The sequence below is a fragment of the Chinchilla lanigera genome, unplaced genomic scaffold, assembly GCF_000276665.1.
Source record: "Chinchilla lanigera isolate Chin_1 unplaced genomic scaffold, ChiLan1.0 scaffold00014, whole genome shotgun sequence".
Taxonomy (NCBI): domain Eukaryota; kingdom Metazoa; phylum Chordata; class Mammalia; order Rodentia; family Chinchillidae; genus Chinchilla; species Chinchilla lanigera.
In genome coordinates this window covers 30,909,619-30,933,666 of record NW_004955415.1, presented here as the reverse complement: position 1 = coordinate 30,933,666, position 24,048 = coordinate 30,909,619, and the positions used below count along the sequence as shown (strand labels likewise).

The 24,048-nt window shown below is 53.0% G+C and overlaps 1 protein-coding gene across 2 annotated transcripts in view; it reads right to left on the bottom strand.

Moving 5' to 3' along the window:
- Window positions 1-24,013, bottom strand: part of Syndig1 (synapse differentiation inducing 1) — a 95,768-nt gene extending 71,755 nt beyond the window's left edge. For both annotated transcript variants that reach the window (XM_005380980.1, XM_013512392.1), the window contains exon 1: window positions 23,825-24,013. The gene's annotated coding sequence lies outside the window, so the exon portion shown is untranslated. The remainder of the gene's footprint in view (window positions 1-23,824) is intronic.
- Window positions 24,014-24,048: the final 35 nt, after the last annotated feature.

Here is a 24,048-nt window from a genome sequence, read left to right as displayed (position 1 = left end):
CGTGTGTATTTCCAGGTTCTGACTAATGTCAGTGGCTGTTTCATGACAACAGTTAGCAAATACATCCCTTGTTTGGTTGTTGTGGCAGTGGTGAGCGGTGTGCACACGTGCATGTATGTAAGGGAGTCAGAGGGACAGGGACAGGGAGGGAAAGAAACTCACTGAGCAGGACCCAGGGTTCTGGAGGAATGTAAATTACCAAGGGTCAAAGGGCCATGCGCTGTGCTGGGGTCAGCAGGGAGCCTTGTGGGGCAGACCTGCTGCACTCCAGCCCATTGGAAGGTAAAGGCGGCTGCAGCAGCCAAGTGCTCTCATCCCCACGACATAGCGGTGGCTGCTCCGCCTGCATGTCACAGCTGGGCTGTGGCCCAGGGCAGAGTGTGTGCTTAGGGTGTGTCTGGGGATGCGTGGATGTGTCAGGAGGTCTGCTGAGCAGCCGCAGAGCAAAGGGCCTTGAGGAGCTTTCCCCGTGCTGTGGGTTTTACGGAGCCTCAGCTCTAAAGTGAACCAAAAGCATAAAGACAAAGAACTCATATATTTCCCACAGGTAGTGCTCCCCCCACACCCATTTCTCTGCTGCAAAGATCCAGAAGCACATGCACAGCTTCGAGGCCGATCACCTTCTAATCACGGAGCCTAAGGACCTCTCAGTGGCCTTCTCGGACCTTCATGGAGAGAGCTTCACTCAGCCCAAGAAACAAAAAAATCAGCAGCTGAAATTAGTTCATCAGAGTCTGACTGAGGAGACATGAGTCACTTTCCATCCCGCCCTCCTCTGCTGGAATCGCAAATTCACTTTGCAGCAATCCTCTGTGGCTGCTATGGCTTCCCAGGCCTGGTGAAGGTCAGGGATTTGCTGGGAGGGAGCACACTCTGTGGGTCTGCAGAGCTGCTGCCATTCCCCAGAGTATGTCTGTGACCCAGCTGAGGGGAGCCTGCAGGGCCTGAGGTGGGGCTGTCCTCACAGCCAGCAGGCAGGAGCTGGCTTCTTCGAGGTGAATTTCTCAGTGTTCTACAAGCTTGCTTTGAACAGTGGAGAAGATCTGAGACAGGCTCTGGCGTGGAGGTGGCATGAGTCACCTCTGACAGTGCCGGGCTATGAATCAGAGCTACAGGCACCAGGCTGGGGCCTGGGCAGCGACTGGGTACCCGCTATCTGCAGCCTCACAGACACTGAGCTTCCAGTACATCAGGATTTTCTCTTGGGTGAAAACTCTTCCTACAGGGTTAGCTAAGCTCCAGGAAGTGAGACGTTGAAAATTAGACCTGCTGGTGACACAGTGTTCCCACAAGACTGGCACAATCCCCTAAACTGTGAATCTGCACCCAAAAAGTATGCAGCCAAAGAGCGGCCGCAGCTCCCCTTTCAGCAGTGTCCCAGCCAGTCAGCTCCTCTGAATCCCAGGCAGAGATTCTCAGGGAGCCAAAGGTGGAACTCTGTGTATCCCTGGGGGTCCCTGAACCGGAATCAGCTCTGGAATGACTTGTCCTGCTTGCTGAGGATTCTCCCAGCCTCCAAGAGCTCACTCCCTGACTGCAGGAGCTCTGGATGTACTCCTAGGAAGTGAGCCTCAGGTCATAAGGAGGAGGCCCGAGGGACGTGGGCCCTGGTTGCCAGCATGGGTGGGAGCTCAATGGCCAGGCAGACAGCACAGGCCCCACCAAGGCCCATGAGTCCCTTGCCCACATTGGTCTGCTGAAACCTGGCATCTCCACCTCTTCATGTTTTTAGAAGGAACCACTTCAAATGTTACCAAGTGACACAATTTGAAACTCTTCTGAAGTCAAGTGCCCCTGTGCCTGTATCCCAGCAGAGGGTTCTCTGAAGGCAGAGGGCAGAAGGAAGTGAGGACCCTGAGGACGAAGGTGAAGGAGGGCGGGAAGCAGAGTCTCAAAACTCAGGCAAGCCTCAGGGCTTGGGTAGCCTTGGAGAACAAGCCTGGGCTTTAGTGGCCACCTAGAGGGAGGAGATGAGGCCCTAAAAGGAACGCAGAGTTGAGATCTCACAGGAATATGGGGTCTCAGAATCACCACTCCAGTGAAAATGTCAGCTAGAATCCCTGTGCCCACAGGTGACGAGGGAAAACAGGTGGTCTGCCTGGTCAGGCATGTCATGTGGGTGGGGGTCCAGAAGGTTTGTTTTTGCACAGTCAGAAAACCCCAGCATCGAGGAACTGATTAGAAGTGTCTGAGTGAGTGATTTCTAGGGGTACCTGTTGGGCACATCTCATGTCAGGAAATCCTTGATAATGATTTTTAGTCAAAGTTCCACTGAGGAGGGTCACAATCCAAAATTAAAAATTGCCAAGAAGCAGTCCACCCTGAGCCTGACTCAACAGATGGAGGAGCTCCCACGCACTCAGATAAAGAATAAAAGGAGTCTGTGACAATGTTCAGAGTGTGCAAAAAGGAACCGATCCAAGTGGGTAAAAATACAGTATCAAAAATCAAGGCAAACTGGAATGGCTTCAAATGAAAACCAACATTAAAAATAAAACATAGGGATGGATTAATAAGCAGGCAGAATGTCTGAGGAGGGCAAGACACAGAACTGAAGACACCAGGGCAGACTCTTCAGGAAACAGGATGTGAAGATGCGTGGCTGGAAGATGGAAATGAGAATGTCCCTCAGAAGACAACTAACAGAAACACCAGTAGGAGGGGCTGGGGATTTAGCTCAGCGGCAAAGCGCCTGCCTGGCAAGCGCAATGTCTTGAGTTCAGTTCCCGGTACTGAAGAAAAACCAAAAAAAAAAAAAAAAAGAAACACCAGTAGGAGACTGGGAATTCAGAGAAAGGGGAAGACACTAGCATGGGGAGAGACAATGTCTGGAGGAATTGGGGGTTTTCAGACCTGACAGGAGCTGAGAATCTGCAGACTGAGATGCACAGGGCAGGTGGTGAGGGGAAGTTATACTGTACCTCTGTGTTTTACAGAAACCACACAAAGACAAAACCATGATCCAAACCAGAGGAAAAAATTAGATTTCCTACAAGAAAAAGAAGACCAAGGATAGATTTTTTTTTTTTTTAACGATAAGAGAAACCATAGTAAAATAAAAAAATAAACTTTTAAAGTTGCTGGGAAATACTTTCAACCTGGAATTTTATACCTAGTTAAACTATCACGCACAAGTGAGGACAAATGACTTTTGTCCAAAGCCTGAGAGAATGAATCACTACCAGAGCTTCATGAAAGGGCTACTAAAGGATGCCCTTGGGAAACAAGGAACTTGATCACAGAAAGCAAATATGACACATAGGATGGAAAGCAAGAGTAGAACATGGGTAACCTTCTATAAGTACTGATAATAGAAAACAGCAGCAACAATGACAGCAATGGATGATTCTGGGGACATAAAAACAAGGAGGAGTAGAAATATGATCAGCGATGTAAGAAAGGATTACAAGAGCCTTATTAAGGAAAAGGGTGAACACAGTATGAGCTCTAGAATTTGCATTATAAGGAATTCACATTAAAATTTTAAGAGTAGCTTCTAATGATACAAAAAAGTACCTTCTAAATAAGCGTGGAGGTAAAAAAAAAAAAAGAAATAAACAGTTCAAGAGAAATCGGAGCTCCAGGATAATAACAATAAATAATTGAAACACACAAACATACACACACAAACACACCAACATACACGTGTGTGCACTAAATGCCTCCATAGCCTAAATAAAACATGCCCACCGCCCTGTGTCCCCTCAACCCCGAGCGCCAGGCAAATGCACAGGGATACAGGGACATCACACAGGATACAGGACCCACTCCAGAAAGATCTGCACTCTGCTTGCGACCTCCTCATGGATTTTGTGTATGGCCTTAGCCATGTTGCTCTTGGAGTCGCTGTGAGGGTGTCCCACAGCAAGTGTGCCTTCTTCTAGACTGGCTTGCTGCTCCGTCTGTTCCCGGCTCTAGCTTCCCCCCAGGCCCCCCACTGCCTCCCTCCTCATGACTGTTCTGGTCTGAGCTTGGGGAGGTGGAGTGGGCGCTGGTGAAATTTCATCTTCTTAAAAGTCTTTTTAAAGAACTATATTTATTTCACTTCCAATTCCTAGTCTTGTTTTAACTTTGCATGCTCATTTGAATTTTATTTTTGCTTTAACACACAATCTTTAACTTCCAGGCTTTCCTTTTAATTTTGCTGGCTCTAGGCTTCTGTTTGTTCATTTCAACATTTATTTTAAATCTCTTTTATTTCACCCACCTTTTCCTTTACAGGAGCTTTTAAATGGTCTGACATTTAAATATTATCCCCTTGGATATTAATTCTCCACCTACCCCATGTGCACCTTTCATGCTAATCTCTTGCCCTTTTCACCTCTGCTAGCCGTGTCTTTTTTCCTGGTTTCCTTACCCTCCTTGTTACTGGTTTTGCTTTGTAGACCCTGCTCCATGCCCTGGGAGTTCCTGTGTTTCCCCAGTTCTGCCTGCAGCAGCTGCCCTGGACCCCGGCTCTTCTGTGCCTGCTGAGGGTGCTTCCCACAGGAACACTGGGTGCCATTTGGGGCAGCAGCGTGCCCCACCCTGGGGTCCTCCAGGGTTCCTCGAGTGAGAGCCATGGATTTGGGCAAGTGGAACCCATCTCAAGTCCAAGCCAGGGAAGCAGATGCCACAGCCGGTCCCTGCTGGCCAGTTCTACCTGAGCATGGCAGGGAAGCCTCTGCTCCCTGCTGCTGAATCGCTTTATAAAAACCATCGTCCTTGTGTCTACTGAGGGTGTGTGACACAATGCTACAGGGTGAGTCTAGATGAGAAGATGAGTGCTTTTGTGGACCAGATTAACACGTCTGCCATCTGGTGTTACCACACACCTACCCTCCTCCTTTCGGCTATAGCACTGCCCTCTACGCATTTATCCAAATCCTGGAATACACTGCACCCTCGCTGCTTTTTTATCTTGTGTTCAGAGAGCTGTGGACCAGATGCTCTTCCTATTACACAGCTGAGGTAGTGCCATCTCTTTCTCTCTGTGTCTGGCTTAGTTCACTCAGTTTGCTGGGTCCCTCCATGGGACAGCAGATGTCAGGATCATTTCCTTTTTAAAGTCGGAGCAATAGTCTATTTCACATATCTCAGTATCCTTGTTCTGCTTTCTCGTTTCCAGTGCGGTGGGTCCTGGTGCCCTTGGGTGCCCTGTGGCAGTGGTGGGCACCCCTCTCCGGGTGCTGGGAAGCCCCTCAGAGCCGTCCCACCAGCTCCCATCTGTGGGTGGTGGCAGAGTTGAGCTCGGTGCCCCCAGCTGTAGGGGCGGAGACAGCCTGGAGCAGCTTCAGTCACGTGAGCCTGAGCGGGCCGCTCACATCCTCTTTCTGAGAGCCCTGTTCTCACCAGCAAACCAACGCTGAGCCCCTTTTGTCCCGTCCCTCCCCTGGAGCTGTGGGATAACAAGGAAGGTGAAGCCTCAGCCGCACTGATCACGGCAATGTCCATGGGTGCTGGCAGCCAGGCAGTGGGGTGAGTCCAGCAGCTTCCGGCCTCCGCGTGGTCCCCAAAGAGCAGCTCTTGTCCCAGTCTCAGCTGGCCGTGCCTGGTTAACCACAGTGGTGACTCTGGATGAGTCCAGGGCTGGCTCCACCCTTCTCGGCCCACTTCCCAGGGTTCTGAAGGACTCAGTGGCTTTTGAGGGTAGACACTGGGTCCCAGGCCAAAGCCGTCCCTTATGCTGACACCGCTGCCGCCCCATGAAGGAGGAATAGGCTGAGGCTGTTGCACTGGCCCAACCTCTCCACTTCTACATGTCTCCACCTTGCCCCACATGTGAGGCCTGCAGGTCACAGATCCGGAAGCTTCTGGGGACCAGGTCGTTGCTTTGCACCTTGTGGACTTTGCCGGAAGAGCCACCATCCAAAACCTCAGCACTCATGGGCAGAGTGCCTCACAGAGGAAGGAGGTCTGCAGAGACTGGACCTTCTCATGGCCTGGTCCTGCCAGTGGATGTCAAATGCACGGCCCCCTGCTACATGGGCCCTGCTGTCTCTGGGTAGGCGACAGCCTGGGAGCTGCACAGAGGTGCCAGTGTAGACAGAGCCATGCGAAGCTGGTGTGGAGAGACCCTGGGAGCGTGGGGAGGGGCTGGAAGCAGGTGGAAGCTGCTGCCCTGAGTACTCCCTCTCCATGCCAGGAGCAAAGGCGGACAGCTTCTCAGGCCCTGGGCTATTTTTACCTCCTGGACGCTGAGTCACACTGTTGCTGGGCCTCCCAGCGGAGCTCACAGCCTGCCTGGGCATCACAATGCATGGCACAGGGCACCCACCTCCCTCCTGCTTAACCCTTTCCCCATCTCCTCGCCTGGACAGCGTGGCTCCTGTTTAGTCGGCTGGCCCACCAATTTTTCACTTCCAGACACCAGATGATCGAATGGCTCCTTCCCAGCTTTATCTCCCTGTGCATTGCGTGCTCACCTGCCTGGTGGAGTCGAGGCTGTGAGACCTGGTCCTGCTTTTGATCATGCAAAGATCCTGCTGTGGCCTCTTGATGACCATTGGATATGATTTTGTTAAAGTTCATTTCCATTAAAGATCACATATTGTCAAAGTTTAAGATGGATTAAATATAAACATAGAGACAGGACTCCTGTGAACATGTCTTTCAGATGCATCAGGGCATATATCTTGGAGACCTTTGCACTTTAGTCCTATGATGGAGAGGAGCGCATGGGCCACACACTACCCAACTGGAGGTCAAGTGGCCAAGTGCCATGGTGGTTTTTATTTGATCTGGGAAATGCACCAGCATGTTCCTGAGAAGAATTTGGATGGAATATCCAGGGAAGGACTCTACTCTGAAGTCACCAAAACAGTTGCTAGGTCTAAGAAGATTGCTTCAAAGTCACCTTCTTCCCCTGATGGTCCTCAGGGATGCTTTGCTGTGAGGGGTCTGAGGGGCTCTCCCTGGGCTCAACCCTGAGTTGGTGCAACTTGTCCTGACCAGGCTGGGAAGCCCTGACTCAGTCACCCCAGCAATGCTTGTCAAGGACGTTTCTCCAGAGACATGGCCACCCAGCAGGACACAGGACGCCTGCTCCACTACTGCCCTAGGTCAGAGTTCACTCAGGGCTCAGCAGGTGATGCAGAACATCAGGCTTGGCTTCCTGCACCTGCACATGGCCCAAGGGGGCATCAGGCTGGACATTGCGGCTCCCGGGCACTCCAGGAGGAGCTGCTTTCAGGACCCCTGGAGATGCCCCAGTCTGGATGCCCACATCCTCGAAGGAGAGGAAAGCAGTGTTTACACAGCCTAAAGCATCTCTGAGGACTTCCAGTGATACGAGGCAAGTGCTCTGAAGTAGCTGCTGTCTTGTTCAGGAATGAAGACAAGGAAGAAGTTCTGTCTTTTGTTTTCTGGATGTTTTGGTCCGTGGTTGGCAGAACATAGGAGGTGGTGCTGGGAAGCCCCGTGCAAGGTGGGACTCAAGGGAGGACAGAAAGGGAGCTGGAGCCAGGCTCTGCTGTGGGCAGTGGGCTCCGTCCTGCAGGGTTGTGGTGATGCACAAGGTGCAGGGAGATACAGCTACATCCACCAGCTCTGCCCATCGGTGGCCCAGGCTTCCCAGGGGACAGTTACCCTGCACCCTGGGAGCTCACCCAGATGTGGGCTGAGCCCCAGGCAGAAGCCCAGATGCCAGCTGGAAACAGCACTGTGAAGAGAACCCGGCTTTATACCTGGGCACTGGCCTGGTTTGCTGTGGGGCACAAAGCTCGCCTGGACGGGACACCAGTGTGGATTCCCCTGTAAATCCTAGTGCAAGGCTCCTGCCTGGTGGATGAGTGGCATAGAGCCATGCCACCTGAGCCACTGGAAAAGTGGATAATGTCATCACCGCCACTTCCGGAAGAGGAGCTGAGGTGGAGGCCGGCAAAGCTTCGGTCAGGAGGCTGGAAAGGGGCTTAGCTGCAGGTGAGCCCTGGCCATCTGCCTCAGAGTTGCAGCTGCCCGTTAGAGACCTAAGCGGCTGGAATGTGTGCATCATGAGCAGCGAGCCTCGGGGAGGAGCACTGGGCCCCGGGGGCCGGCAGGAAAGGCTTCATTAGCTCTGCTGCCTGCATCTTCACATCCATGAGGCTGTGGCCTTGGCCTGAGTGTGACCCTGGCCAGTGCTCCCTGGATGACACACAGATCCCATAAGCACAGCCTTTAGGTCTCAATGGAACAGCTGCTTTGAGGGTTTTCATACATTCTATGCAGCGGTGCAGTGTTCTAAGCAAAGCACAGATGACATACACAAACATACTGGATGAAATGCACAGATGCACTGTTTACCGAAGTGGACAGATGGGCAGGTTTCTTTTCCCAAAGGCTCCCATTTGTTTTGTATGCTTGTTGGCTTTGGGGATCTCTTCTTTCCTTCTCTGTGTGTTTATACAGTGAGCCAGTAACCTCTTTGCTCTGTTGGTCATGGTCATTTCTGAGTGTCCACCATCCTGCTTTATGGGGGTGACCTTGAGCACAGACCCTCACCTGGGAAGCTGATCCTCTGTTGGCACTGTGAGCGGAGCTCCCGCAGATGCCATAGAGCCATGGGGAGCTGGGGCTGGGGAGGAGACGCATGTCTCCGTCCTGCGGGGTCTGGAGGTCATGATCAGCCTTGGTAAGGGGCATGGCCTTAGATGAAGGGGCAGGCAAGGAGTGATCTGCGCAGGGCTCTGGATCCTGGTGTCCTGCAAGGGCTGTGCATGGAAGGTGTGGTCCCTGGCCCTGGTGCTCTCTGAGAAGGTGTGGTTTTTCCTGGGCAGAAGGCAGAGAGGCAGCTGGGGGTGTAGCCTTCTTTTGCCTCCGGGCCCCTGGAGGTGAGCCATCTCCTAGCCCACCTTTTTGCCATTTTATCTCCAGGCGTCTGGTGGCTGTGGGAGTGGTCACGGCTCCACAGCTTGCAGTGCAGCCATCCCTCTAATGACAGGACTTATAGGGTCTGTCCCAGCTCTGCATGCAAGGCTGATGACCATGGGCCGGCTCTGCATGTATTCATCTCAGACACCCACCCAGACTTCCTGTGTCTGCAGAATGTTCGTGATCACCCCTCATTCAGTCCCAGATGCTTCTTGTTCCTCTCAAGGGAGCCAGTGTGAGCCAGGCCAGCTTCTCTGCAGTGACACGTCACTCTTGGTCCAGAAGTCACGGCTGTGCTGGTGCACGCTGGCACTCTCCCTACTCATGGTAGACTCCCTTGTGCCAGTGCAGACTCGGCCTGCAGCCCCTCGGGCCCACGGAGGCGGGAGGTGGTCAATGTGAAGATCTCCTGCGACGCCTGCAATGTGTGTGCAGACAAGAGGAGAGCACGCTTTGCTCCTGTCACCACTAAGACTGCACCTCTCCTCAGACCTGTGGGGCTCAGGGGTTTCAGGCCCACTGACCATGGCCATGCCGGGAACAGGAGGGAGCTTCCTTGGAAAACTAGAAGAAGAATGGCAATGTGATGCAGAGTCCAGGTGTGGCCCAGGCTCACTGCACACACCAGCCCGGATATGACCCAGCCTGTGTGCCCATCAGCGGGGAAAAGGATGAAGAAAAGGGGGCTCAGATATGCTCAGGACAGCAGTCGGTGTACAAGGAGATCACCCTACTGAGTGCCACATGGGCAGCCCTGGGGGACATCATGCTAAGAGGAACAAGCCAGACATAAAAGGACAGGAAGGATAGGGGGAGGCCTGGGGTGACTGGCCTGGAGCAGGGAGCAGAAAATAGTGAGATGGTAGTCAAAGGGCACGAAGTCAGCCCACTGTCCCTGTTCTGTAGTGGCTTCTGAAAAGTCTGCTTTTTTATCAGGGTGGGTCCCAGGTTAAGTCTTCTTACCCCAACAGCAGCACTCAATAAAAGGGAGGCGGAGACTCTTGGGAGGGATGGATGGGTCACGGCTGAGACTGTGTAGATGGTGTCGGCTACACACACACCCTCATCCCCTTCTGGTTACAGGCAGCGAATGTGCAGCTTTGCTTGTTGCATGTTGTTTTACAGATCACTGGTCAGTGCTCTGTGGAGACCAGACTGGGATCCCCATGTGTTCACTTTGCACCCAGGGCTATGAAAGGCTTGGGTGTTCATTGACATAACTAAATTCTACTCTGGATGACAGCCTGCACTGGGTTCCAGTGTAAAATCACAGCCCAACAATCCAGGTTGGGGAAGCACTCCTGTTAGTATGCAGACAGCATTGTCATGGAGCTCCAGCAGGAGCGAACCACTGCTCACACATGGCATCCGGACAGTGCACGATCTTGGCTGTGGTTTGGACCTGGCATGTCCCCACGGCTGCGTGTGAGGCTTGGTCCCAGGAATCACATAAAGTGGAACCTGGAGGTGGGGTCTGGGGAAGGAGCTGGATTCTCTGGGGCGCACCTGAGACAGGGACTTGGGGTTCTGGGCCCTTCCTCTCTCTGCTTCCCAGCCACCCTCAGGTGAAGAGGCTTCCTGTCCACAAGCTCCTGTCACAGCTGCTGCACAGAGGAGCAGGTTCAATGTGGATGGAAACCCCAAGACCGTAGGCTGCAATCAACTGCTTCTGCTCTGAGGCTGGGCTTCTAGCAAAGGAGAGTGGACCTGCCCAGCCTGCAAGGCTGGGGAGTTAGGAGCTAAACTCTGTTCTTCGGCCCTGCTGAGATTCTTCAGCAGCTCCAAGTCCTTTTTAACAGCAGTGGTCTCAGTGTTGTCTAAAAATGCATCTCTTTAACTTTGGGACAGACATTTAATGTCCCTGAGATTGTGTTTTTCTTACCACTCTGTTGGCTTGGTGCAGGAGGGGACAAAAAGGGACTGCAGGTCGCCTCTTCCCAGGTGGGCCCTGTCCTGTCTTGGACTTGGAGGACCTCATTCACCATTTAAAAATCACTAAATTAAAAGCGAGGAATAAACGTATGTGATTTATAGGGCCTGGAATCAGTGCTATCAGGTACTTAATGCCTAAGAATAGAGGAGTAAAATTCCATGATCCTATGCAAATGCAGGCTAGAGCCAGATACCAAATGAAGTGAATCATGTTAGTGATACTTTGAAGATGCAGTAGAATTTAATAAGTTCATTAAGGCTGGGTCCAGGCTGAAGAAAACCAAACCAGAGGGTTTGGTAGTAGTGTGTATGTTGGGACGGGTAGCAGTGGGTAAAATCTGAGAATAAGAAATGGATGAAAATTCTATCACTGATAAAAGTAAGGATGAGAAGGTACTTTAAATATCTATAGTACAATAGTAAACAGATTTCCCCAAACTCTTCTGGGTCCATTTTGATGTCATGTCAAGATGAAATGTCCTATCCACCAAAAATAATTATTTTACTGCAAGTATAGTAAAGGAAGAAATAAAGCTAAAACAGCAACATCATAACATTGTAACATTATAAAACTAACACTAAAACACTGTAACAGTAACACTGTGAAGAGGAAATATTGTAACACTGTAACACTGCAACACTGGCGCATTGGAACATTTCCATAGGTGATTCTTAGACAAGAAAACAGGTGTTGAGAGAAACCAGTGCCTGGCCTAAGGCTACAAACCTGCTAAAGAACAGTCATGTCATGGCCAGCCAATGCTAAAACCCTCACTTATCCCACCGCAGAAAACCCCTTTTAGTATCACAAAGAATAAATAGTTAGCAATACATTCAATCAAAGAACTGAAACATTTGTAAGCTGAAAACTGCCAGACGCCACTGGGAGAAATGACAGGAGAGCTAAATAGATGGGGAGCTGTCCATATTCATGGATGGAAAATGTCCTATCACTGGGATGTCAACGCTTCTCGACCGACTCACAGACTGAGCGAAAGATTGGCAGTATCCAGCTGGCTTCCCGGCAGAAACAGATGAGCACACCGAGACCCATGTGAAAAGGTGGCAGGGCCCCTTTCTTGCTGCTCAGAGACAGCCACTCACTGCACAGTTTCTAAACAGGATGCAGTAACCACCTCCACTTACCAGGCTGTCCTCATGTGCCCAGAGTGATCTTGTTGACCCTCAACAGTGTTGAGATAATCTTATTCTTTTTGTGTGTGTTGGAAAAGTAAATCCAGGTACCAGAGCTGGACCCTGGCTCTCTGTCCAAAGGGATCCCTGGCTCAGTGCAGAGGGGTTCCCTCATGCATTTATAGCAGGTGGGTAGTCATCTAAGAGGGTGGTCATGCTGGTGTCCTTGAGGAAGGCAGTGTGCAGAGCTGCCATGATTGTCCCCCACCCCACCCCGGCCAAATGACTTTCCTGGCCTCCTGGTCTTCACCCAACACAGAGCTGGATGGCCTGGGAATTGAAGGAAGTGGACTCAGCCTGCAAAACAGCCTGTCCTGAGACACAGGCAGGGCAGGGATGACACCAAGGTGATTGTTCTCTCCACAAAGGACTAGAGCATTGGGCTGGGTTGTCTCCAAGTGCTCTTGCACTGGCCTTCAGCAAGCCAGGGACAGGCTGGGACTCTGGTCTAAGCAGACTCAGTGTCACATCAAGAGGCATCTGGAAACTCACAAGGTGCCCCTGCCTTGAGGACTGAGGGTGTGATGGTTCAGACCACAGCATGGAAGCAAATGTGATCTTTGCATCTGGACATCACGTCTGTGCATGTCTTGGTTACTTTTCTCATTGTTGAGACAAAATATCCAATACCCAGAGTTAAAAGAGAAAAAGTTTACTTAGCTCACAGTGTGTAGAGGTTTGAGTTTCTAGTTGGTTTGCTCTGAGTCAGGGTGGGAATGGCAGAGGGACATTGTGGAGGAGAAACAGTCCATGGCAGGCAGGAGGCAGCAAAGCAGTGAAGTACCGAAGCAGTTTCTTTCTCTCCTTTATATTCCCTTCAGGCTACTTGCCCTTGGATGGCGCCACCCACACTTAGGGTGGGGCACTCTTAATACCAGCATCAAACACCCTAATTCAGCCACCTTGAAACTCCTCACTGATGACCACATGAGGCTTTGGGAGACATCTAGATACAAGTCACAAGAGTGCCTGAGCTTAAGTCTTCACAGCAAGAAATATAATGAGCACAGCTGTTGTCACCAGGACTAACAGAGATGGGGGGTGTTCTCAACATAAGACAGGGTCATTTAGCTGATCAGTGAAAGCCACGAAAACAAAAACGGCATGGTGTCTGCCATTCAGGAGCCTCCTCTGCATAGCAGGCTTCTTGCACAGCCCCGCCCTGTTGCCCTGAATAGGTCCAGCAGCCCCCGGCCCCAGGTCCCAGGCAGTGCAGCGAGTGACCACACAGAGCTTTAGGATATGTCCCTGGATCCCATGCCCCAGCCCATACCCCATACTCTTGCTCAGCTCCTCTCTCTCTCTCTCTCTCTCTCTCTGCCCTGAGCCTTGGCAGCCCTGGTCCCGCAAGACCGTCTCCAGCACCCACTTGAGCCCAGCCTGCCCCACTTAGGCTGATGTCACCAGCCCCTGTGCCTCTGAGGTCTAGCCTGCAAGGCTTGCTGAGTACTCAGAATGAGGTTCCCTCCTGTCAACCTGGCTGGAACCTGCATGCATGGCTCACCTGCTGCTGCCCCTTGGTTGTTCTCCATGTTCGGGCCCAGTAGGTGGCATTCCATCTCTGCAGGTGCCACCTGCTCCTTGCCAGGCCTGCTGGCTCCCACTGGGGCCCTGCAGAGGTCTGGATCCACGATGGGACCTTCTGCATCTATCAAGGTGGGCACCTCCTGGTCCACAGGGCCTTAGCTCTGGGGCCACCTCTAAGAGATGCCATTCCTGCTACCACATATGTCCATTTGTCTTGCCACCTGGCCACGTGAGCCTCTGCGTCATTCTCCCCCGACCAAAACTGCTGGGTGCTCAGAGCCACAGTGCTGGGCTGGCTTCCTGTCTGCACACACAGGGCAAAGCACAATACATCACACACTGACTGCTGCTCCAATGCACACCTAAGTCTCTCTGGGAGGCTCCAGCCCCACCTTTCCAAAGCCTGGCCGCTAACAGGGTCATCACACCCTGAGCATGAAGCAGGGTACCTGTGGCCCTACCAATGACCTTCCCAGCAGCCACTGGGGCATTCAGGGGACACTGGGCAGAGTGAGGCTGGAGGACAGGCACAGCAGGACCTGGTCACCTACTGACCCTGTTCCTGACTAGCCTTCTGGGAATCAACTGGTGTTGACCAGGTCCTGCAGCAAGGTGTGGTGTTCCTTGGGTGATCCCCACACTGTGGCACTGGGTTCCAGCTGGGCCTCATCAGCAGAGGCCCAGACCATATGGAGCAGGCCAGGACAGTCCTTTATGGACTCTCTGATATGGGAGGGTATGGCTTCCAGTCAGAGGAAATACTGTGAAAATAAATCCACTTGAACTTTACAACAGAGTGTGTGTACACATGTGCACACTCAGGCCAACATGTCTTCATGCCGAGAAATGTGGCAGATACATGCCTATGCATGTGCGTGTCTGTGCCTATGCGAGCCCTGTGTACGCACCTGTGTGTCCATGCATGCTGTGTGCCTGTGTGTGAAGGTGTGGGGGTGGGATGTGGTCATCACACTTCTGGAGCCCGGTTTTCTGAGGAAAGCCCTGCAGTGCAGGGTCAGGACACTTCAGGGATCTCAGCTCCCAGGGACCAGGGTGGCTTCATCACACAGCGTAAGGATGATGACCAAGAGGAGGCTTTTCTCATGGACAGGAGGCATCCTGGCCCCAGGATCCTGGCCCTGCTGCAGAGCTCAGTCCCTGCCCTCTGAGCACCAAGCCTTGGAGAGTGGTGGGGTCCCCACTCTGTGCAACACCTGCACCTTGCCTGGCTGCCTGGGAGTACAGAGCTCAGGACAGCAGCAGCCCAGGCTCCTCAGCTTGTGGGACCTGCAGGAAGGTTCAGGGCTGGCAACCCTGCCCATGAGGGAGGGTTGATGGGAGTCACCACAGATATCCAGCCAAGGGAGGGGAGATATGCACAGGATGTCTGTGAGATGCAGCTGCCTGGCTCCATGTCAGTGACAGAAGGCTGGTAAGGGACAGAGTGGGTAGCTACAACCAGAGGTCACAGGCCTGGGCTCTTTGCACCTTCTTGTAACACCCACCCCCAGCAAGCCTGGACAGCAGCAGGAGAGGTTCCAGCACTGACTTCTAGCTCCAGTGTCAGATACAAGGGGTTCTGGGCACTGGGTCCCACGACACCATTACATAAGACAAGTTTTAAGCATTGTCTTGATTACTTTTCTCTTGTTGCTGAGGCAAAGTACCTGAAGCTCCGGAACTGAGGAAGAAAAGGTTTATTTAGCTCACAGTTGTGTAGGTTTCAGTCCACACTTGGTTGGCTCCAAGGCATGGCAGAGGGCAACAGTTCATGGCAGCGGAAAAGAGCAAAAGCAACAGGAGCAAAAGGGGAGGAGCCTCAGTAGGAAGAGCAAGCCTCTTTCCCTTCCTTATATTGTATGCAGGCTATCCAACCCAGGGTGGGTGTAGCACTGACCCATAATCCCAGCACTGGACCGTGGATGAATCAAAAACTCTAGAAGCTCACCCCAGACACAAACCATAACAAGAACATTATATTTCTTGACCCAAAATCCAGATTTTATAAATATTATAATATATATATATTTATAATATATTTATAATATAATAAAATTAAAATATACATATTTTGTAAATTAGCCATGGCAAGTAAAACCACACAGCACACCCCACAAGCCATGCCTTCACTTCCCGCACCTTCACATGAGGTCAGAAAAGTTAAACCCTCATCCTTGCACTGCCCAGCTTCATAACTAAGGGCAGCCCCATGACTCAGCTCTAGGCACAAAGATCTCTGAGCCAGAGCTGCCTACCTTCCCACTTCTTGCCTTGACCTTAGATGTGATGTCTGGGGCAACAGCAGCTATCTGGGAGCCAGGAGATGGTCAGTACTTCCTGCCATGCTTAGGTCAGTGGAGAAAGGGGCCTGTGTTCAGCTTGAAAACTCAACCAACTGTGCCTGTGCTTTGCTGAGGTCTTCATGGCGCTGCGTTTGACCTGCCCTGTCCACGCACACGTGCTCCCAGGGCTTCTCCTTTAAAGGAGATGTCACTGGACCAAGGAAGGAACTGAGGGGAAGGAAGTGAGGAGGCAAAAGCCCTGGGTCCAATCAGCTCTGATCCATGAGGAGTTGAAGAACCAACCTCTCCCTGTCCCTTCCATCATTTCAGTGAAAACACGAGAGTAGAAGCTGAACAAACCCCTGGGTGTAAGATCCCCCGTGGCACAGATGTCCCTTGCTAAACTCAATACACAGTAGGTAGCCCGGGCACCAGTGACCCAGGACTGTGGGGCTCTGACTTTAGGATCCAGGGCAGCGCCATGCTCTGAGGCTTCAGGGCACACTTCTTGCCCCCTGGAACACACTTCCCATGCTCCAGGATACACTTCCTGTGCACCAGACCGGGTTTGCACAGGCAGTGGGAAATCACCAAGACCAGGGAAAGGCCTCCAAGTAAAATGGACCTCTGTAATTTTCTGGTGAGGAGGGGCCTTGGCCCTCACACATTTGTGACCAGAAGCCTGCTGTGTGTGGCGTGAGGAATTGGATATATACTTTCTGGGAGTTTGTGTCCCAACTTATTTTCTGAAAGTGGGCACAGTATTTCTGTCCCACTGCCCACACCTGTCCCATGTTGTGGCCTCCATGCATGCAGGAAAGATGGGGAGAGGCTGCCTCTCTGCCCTGCCTTGAGTCTGTGTGTCTCAGGACCCTAGAGAATTGGCCTCAGGAGACTCCAAGGGTGAATCAGAAAAGTGCATGCGACGCTTGTCTCTTGCTAGAATACTTGAGCGGGAACCCTGAGTTGTCTTTTAGGACACCTGATTTGAGTCACTGGGCAGCCTCCAGGGTCCCAGCAACCCCAGGTCCCCTGTGATGGCACTGAGGGAGAGACAGAGCTGGTACTAAGTCCAATTCCCAATCACAATGTCCACGCTGTTCAGGGGCCATCACATGCAGCAGCAGGTGGGCAGGACTGAGTATGCATTAGACCCACGTGAACACCATTGTCCAGGCTGAGGCTGGAGCCACTCCAAGTCCCACATCCAGGCACCCCAGCCACTCTGACCCCTCACCTTTACCACACCCTCTGCCCAGCCCACCTTTCTGCCTCCTGCCTCAAAGGAGGAAAGACCTCCTTTCCTCTCTGGGGTCTAACCGGGTCCCACCTCTCCTCACCCATACCTGGGCTGTGCTCTGTGCAGGCCTCATGGGCACTGTGTGGTCCACGCCTCACCCAGCAGACGTGGGCACTGAGGACAGGCAGAAGTCACTTCTAGGAGTGTGTCTGCTATGGGGTGGAAGGGCTTCCCTAGGGGCTCCTGCAGGGGGCAGAGGCCAAAGGAAGTCTTGAAGAGTGGCTCCCTATTCCCTGCTACCAATTCCTGGCCACCACTGTTCTACCTTCTTCCCCATGATTCTGGCCATTCTGTGTCCCCCGTGTCAGTGGAACCATGTCGCTTTTGTCTCTCAATGACTGGTTACTTCATTCAGCATGACATCTCTGTGTCTTTTCCGTGTCAGAGCATCCGCCAGGACTTCCTCCCTTCTTAGGGCTGAATAGTATTCCGTTCTGTGTGCATGAAGATCACAGTTGCTTACACGGTCTTCCACTGATGGCTTCCACACATTATCTGTTGTGATCCAAGCTGCTATGCACACGGGACGGCAAAGACCTTCCCATTCCTTTGGACCTTGCCCTGAGGGAGCTGCTGGGCTATGTGAGAGTGTCATTTACTTTTCTAAGCACCTCCGTACTATCTTCCACAGCAGCTGTGCCATTTTACCTCCTCACCAGTGCCTGCTTGTTCCTATTATATCTTTGCCTTCCCTTTTAAAAATAGTAGCCACTCTAAAGGACACCAGGTTAATTAATGTAATATTGCCGCTTGGTATTATCTGGTAGGGTGATTCTTCATTCGGGGGAATGTTGAACACTGCAGCTGGATTATTCTTTCACGAACTTTTGAATAATGCTGCTAACCTCCAAGGGTGATGTAACACTGACAGCTGATTACACGGCCTCAATCCTGTAAATTACCATCAGAGAACAGTGCAGTCTTGTCCCCGCACTACCCAGAAATGTGATGCTCCTCTCCCTGCATGCAAGGTTTTCTTAGATCTCTCTGGCTCACTTTGCGTGGCTCTTACATGCTTCTTGGCAAAGCGATTGCTACATGTATCCTGCTTGGTTTGCTCTGCCAGGGCCAGGTGGGGCTTGGGCACCAAAGAGGGGGGAGAGGGGTACTCGAGAGAGGGCTGTGTGGGCAGCAGCGATGGCCAGGTGAAACCCTGAAGTCAGCAGGGGAGCAGCCAATCAATGCTGGAGTGTGTGTGCACAGGTTTGTGCACCTGTGCGCATGTGTGCACGTGTGCGCTATGGATCTGAGAAGTCCATTATTCTGGGAGCGAAAGGAAGCAGAGGTGAGACTGGATAGGGATGTTTTCCACAGCCTGGTGTCCTCCCCCACTGTCCTGTGTCACCCGAGAGCAAGGGCATTGATGAGGGCTGTAGGCACAGATGTGCTTCTGGACAGTCCCAGGCCCAGAGGCAAGAAGCATAGGGTGGCAGGCTGGGGCCTCACCCATAGCTACTGAGCTGGCTAGACAGGAGATGAGGGACTGTGGGGAAGACACCAGGGGAGGGGGCCCCAGGTAAGTCTAGGGGTGGGAGGGGGCGAGATCTCTGGGGTAGATTTCTGGGTTGCTGCCTGGACTGGAGCGGGTATGCAGGAATAAGCTCACAGAGGCGGACTCCAGGAACCCCGATACAGCTGGCTGGCAGAGCCCAGTGTGGCGTGGGTCTGTGGCTTAGGCTCTGGTTAGGCCAGGCAGGGACAGAAACTCTCTGCCAGCCCCACGATGACCAGGGCACAAGCTCAGCTCTGCAGTGTGCTGTGCTGCTGAGTAGGGATGTTCAGAGGTCAGGCACATGGGTGTACTTTGATTTCTGCGTTCATTAGGATGCAACCCCATCCCCTGGAGGACAGGAGGAAGGGGAACAGGTGAGTCCTGTTGGTAACAGCTCAGCCATTGGATCAGGGCCCCCAGGAAGCCCTCAGCCACCAGGTTCTGCCTGTGACAGGCTGTCTGGAGCCCACAGGGACAGGTCCCAGGAGAGGCCAGGGGAGGTGGTTGTGCTGCAGCTGGGGGAGCAGAAAGGCCAGCAAGGGGAGGAGGCCATGCCCTGGAGTCCCAGCGCCTGAGCCAGACAGGGAGGAGAGGGGCAGGGTCATGGTGCCCAGCAGGTGGCTCTGTGCCCCTGAGCTGATCCTCGGGCTACCCTGCTGGTTCTAATGCCTGCAAACAGGGTAGCTGCTGGCGTCTGGAGGAAGCCAGAAGTGCAAGATGTGCATTTCCTGGGAGGTCCCTGGTGGTCACAATATGAGGTTTACAGCTGGAAAAGGAGTAGCAGCATGTACACCTTGGGAGTTGGCAAACCATCTTCTTTGCACTGTTCAGGAACAGGCTGTGATGTTCCAAAGGACGCCCTGGCTCCTGTTCATGGGGAACACACCGATACTGACCACCTGGGTCAACAGTTGTACCAAGGACCTTACGCATCTGGACCTGCCAGTGCTTGGTCTGGTTGTCACATCTCCTAGGCCAGGATGGCCAGACTGAGGATTGCTTTGCAACCAAACACAGCAACAGGTTTTCACGCTGAACACTGATTTAAACTTCAGTACCAAAGTGTCCATCTCTCTGCAATGAAATGTTCACTGAACTCCTAAATAAATCCTTTTTGTGCAGGAAAATACCCAAAGTTGCCTCCTGGCTTGTATTCAGAAGCAGTTTTTGTTTTATCATTTTCTACATGTGCAGTTTTTCCTGGTTATGGTATTTTTGCTTCTAAGAGTTATTTCCAATCTTAAATTTCATTAGCTGTTGTCCTTTAGCATCTGATTTTATTTTTACTTCATTTGTAGTAACTTAAGATATTATTTCTCATGCAGTGGCATAAGTGATTTAGGCTGTATGAGCTGCACAATGTAGCTGAGGCCATCACAGATTACACACAGTGGTGGCAGATTGTTAAAATGCATCTTAAAATATTTGACCTCAGACTGCATTGTATAACTTTTATGATGTAATATGAGTGTACATGGAGTTGTGTGAGACATGTGCCTCAAAGCCGTGGCTCACACACCACTCCTCCTGGTCTGTGCAGGCAGAGCTGCTCACTGCACTTGCACACTTGCAGTGAAGAAGCGGCCACACCCCCCTGAGTGTGAACAAGTGGAGCTGTGGGATGGGGGGTCATGTAAGGCAGGGTCTGGGCTCCTCCTACTCCCTCAGAAAGTCACGTGACACAAATCTGACCCATCCAGACTTCTGGTGAAGACACAAATCTGTCTTCCAATCCAAAATTTCCTTCCTTTAGCCAATGGTGATGGCTGGAATCATCTTGTCTTTATTTATTTATTTTATTTTATTTTATTTTTTTGGTTTTTCTCCGGTACCGGGAATCGAACTCACGACCTTGTGCTTACCAGGCAGGCGCTTTTGCCGCTGAGCTAAATCCCTAGCCCCCATCTTGTCTTTAAAGTGTGGAGACGACATGGTTAGAGAGAAACCGATCTCAGAAAAGCTCAAATTTGTCTAAGATTATTCCAGCTCCTAACAACAGAAGCCACAGACTGGACCCAGAATCTTCTCATCTCCCAGGCACTCCAGAAAGTCTCCAGGGGCACCGGGGCAGAAGTGTGAGTCCCCTGCAGCTGCCCAGCACACCACCTGACTCCACACAGCGGTGGCCGGCATGGGCTGCAGCCTGGGCTGAGTCCTCAGTCCTGCAGATTCTCTTTGACGCACACGCTGGCAAACTCTCAGTGTGAGATGGACAGGGATCTTGCACATCGAATGATGAAGGATCGCGTTTAAAGCTGGCTGCTGTTACTGCTATCACTCCAATCCCAGTGACCTGGGTAGAAACCTTCGTGCTGGGCTTTAACTTGAATAGTTTTGCTTTTTGGACATTTTGGCATAACGTCCCCAGGGTAGGGAGGCTAGGTAGACAGCATGGCTCGAGAGGGTCTCAGACCCAGGAATTCCTGCAGAGCGGTCCAGTGTGGCAGCAGCCTGAAGCCATACGTGGCTTTACTCTGTCACCTGATTTGCTGATGCCCACAGATGAACACTTAATCCTTTAAACCTGCAGCCTTTACTCCCTTCAAAGAATACTGCAAACACAACTTGGTTTCTGTTGTAACTACAGGGTGCAGGCATCCTGCTGTCCCCAAGGATCTTCATTTTCCAATAGGTACAGGGCCCTGTAGAGGCCAGAGCGAGGGGAACAGGGCCATGCTGGTCACAGAGGCCAAAGTTTTATTTGGGGGGAACATAACCACCTGTCTGCAAGAAGTTATTGCAGCTATTGACAGGTTGCCAGAGGGTGCATTTAAACAGTGCATCCCGCAAAGCTGTTCAGACATCAGCTGCCATTGACAAGCTAGAGGCACAGCTTTCATTTAAAGTCAGCTGCAGAGGTGTGCAGGGTGGGAGGGGCCCTGCAGGGAGGATGTCCCCTCCCTTGGGCTCTGGTGGCCTTCCCCATGCACTATGTGCCTCTCCAGCTAGCAGAAGTCACATTGGATGCCAAGCCCTAGCAAGCAAAGGGCCTATCAGTGTGTCCTGTGTGATGACCCAAGGGTTCCTCATTAATAAGCGAGACTGCAGTGCTGAGCCGGGGCCTCAGAACAGCAACGCACAGGAAAGCTCTCTCCTCTCTTTATAGTAACAGCTCGAGAAGCAAAGCTGACGAGAACCATGAGTGGAGCGCAGGGCAGCTCTTCTACGTCAATGCTAAATGTGGAAGGAATTAATTGCTCGTGATCTGTGCATCGAGTGCTAAAGTTTTCACCAAGAAGAAAAGTACTTCGGCTTAGCAGGTTTATCTGGAGCCTCACAAGCTCCCAAACCCACTAAAGGGTCAGAGCTGCAGCTAGCACAGGGTCTGCACTCTGCCTTCTTCTACCCAGCAGGTGTCCTTTTCTATCCCCAAATAAAATGAGGGGGCCTTCACTTTTAACATCGCCTACATTCCAAGGGATGATTTAGCAATGGTTATGTCCAGGGAATAGCGTGCCGAGGCCCTGGGGTCCATCCCAAAGAGACAAACAGCAAAACAACCGCAACAAACAGCAGGCATCTGATGGTTAGGGGAAGTGGAATGAGCTATCATCCTCTGGAGAGACAGGAGAACGCATGTACAAGGGAAGTGAGTGAGGAATCAATGTGATTTGTTGTTTTTAATTAATTAATTTCCTTGGGTACGGACAAACTCTAATTGTGCATGTCTGTGGGGTACACAGTGGTGCTGTGACTATGCACAGAATGTGGCAGGACTGAACCAGGCCGTGACAGCCGGTACCTCTCCCCCAGACGTTTTTGGAAAGAGGTCTGGCATTGCTCATCAAACATGGCCTCCTCCCTCCTGCGCGGTGGCTGGGTGCCGGCCAGGGTGCAGTGCACCCTCCTCGCTACCTTTGTGCACCAGGGAAATTTTCCATCATAAAAAGTTTAAAAATAGCTTTTCCCCCTTTTCCCTTCACTGAACATCAGGAAGGCTCCGATTTCAGGCAGGGGAGGGCAGGGGGAGCAGCACCTAATCAGCCCAGCCCCCTTGCTCTGGGCCAGGCCAAGCCTCACATCCCACAGGCCTGGCACCTGTGGTCCATCTCCAAAGACCAGAGCACCACGGGAGCACACAGCCTGCTGCTGGTCAGCAGAGGCTCAGCCCTCTCCAGAACCCACAGACCTTGGGCTTGGCAGGGACTCTTTGAGGACCCTGCCCTGCACCAACGAGGCCGCCCAATCACGGCCCCTCAGCAGAAAAAGTTGGCTTTCCAGGTTTGTTTTGAGGCTGTCACCCCCGGGGTGCAGGTCTGTGCAACTGCCCCCCTCCTCGTGGGCTGGGGCCAAAAACGCCAGCCTGCAGGAGGGAGCTCGGCAGACACAGACGCGCGTGCCCCAAGGCCTTATTCTCCCAGAAAAAGGAGCCAGCCGCCCTCACCAGGTCCCCCAACTAGCCAAACCCCTTCCAGCGTCTGCTGCCTGACTCCGGCCTGGCTGGGAAGGTGCGGGCGCCCAGTCCCGCGGTGACAACGCGGCGGCGCATCTCTCACTGTAGGAGGCTGCGCACCCTGGAGTCTGAGTGCCCAGCACCCGGGCTTCTGCACGCACTGGGACCCCAGGAAATGAGGGCGACCGGTAGACCCTTTCTTCGACCCTCCGCAGGCTCCCCAAAGCGCCTACCCAGTGGAGTCTGCGGAGGCGCGCACCCAGAGCTCCTTTCCCTCGGAGAAGGGGCTGCAACTCCTGCGCGACCCTTGGAGAGCGCAGCGGGGCTGGACGGGAGCTCCTGCGCCTCCGCTCCTCCCCATCCCGGCTCCTAGGCTGAGGGCTGTCGCCTAGCGAGGCGCACAGCTCGCGACAGAGGCGGCGAGGGCTCCGAGTCCCGGCCTGCGTCCCGGGGCCGCCAGGAGCCCCAGCCGCGCTCGCTCTCGATTCACCTCCTCACCCTTCTGCTCGCGAACCAGGTCCCCTCCCTCCCCGTCCCCTTGGCTCCGGTCCCCAACCCCGCGATTACTGCTCTCCAGGCTACGGTCTCCCGGGGTCACGCGGGGACCTGAGCCTCGCGGCCCGCCGTGCGCCCCCGCCACATTGCGCTGCTGGACACTGGAACTGAGGACAGCCGAGCCCCCTGGACACCCCCCCCCCAACAGGCTCTGGATTGGCGCGGTTACCCCACCGTGGCGACCGCCGGACCCACCGGGCTCCGCGCTCCCTGGGCTGCGCGCTCCCGAGGCGGACCGAGCAGGGAAACCTCCATGTCCCCCGCGTCCCCAGCGCCCCTCGCGCCCACCACCCCAGCCAACCCCTGGGAAGGGGACTCACCTTCGGGACAAGGTGACCCGCACTCAGGCGGCCCCGCGTCTCCCGGGCGGGCGCTCGTGCGGGGCGGTGCGGGGCGCGTGGCGGCGCCCGCCTCCTTTGGCTCTTGGCGTTCAGGTCCCTCTCGTCCCTCTCCTCACCCCCTCTCTAGTCCCTTTCCTGCCCCTCCTCCTCCTCCTCCTTCCCTCCTCCTCGTCCCTCCTCCTCCTCCTCCTCTTCCTCCTCCT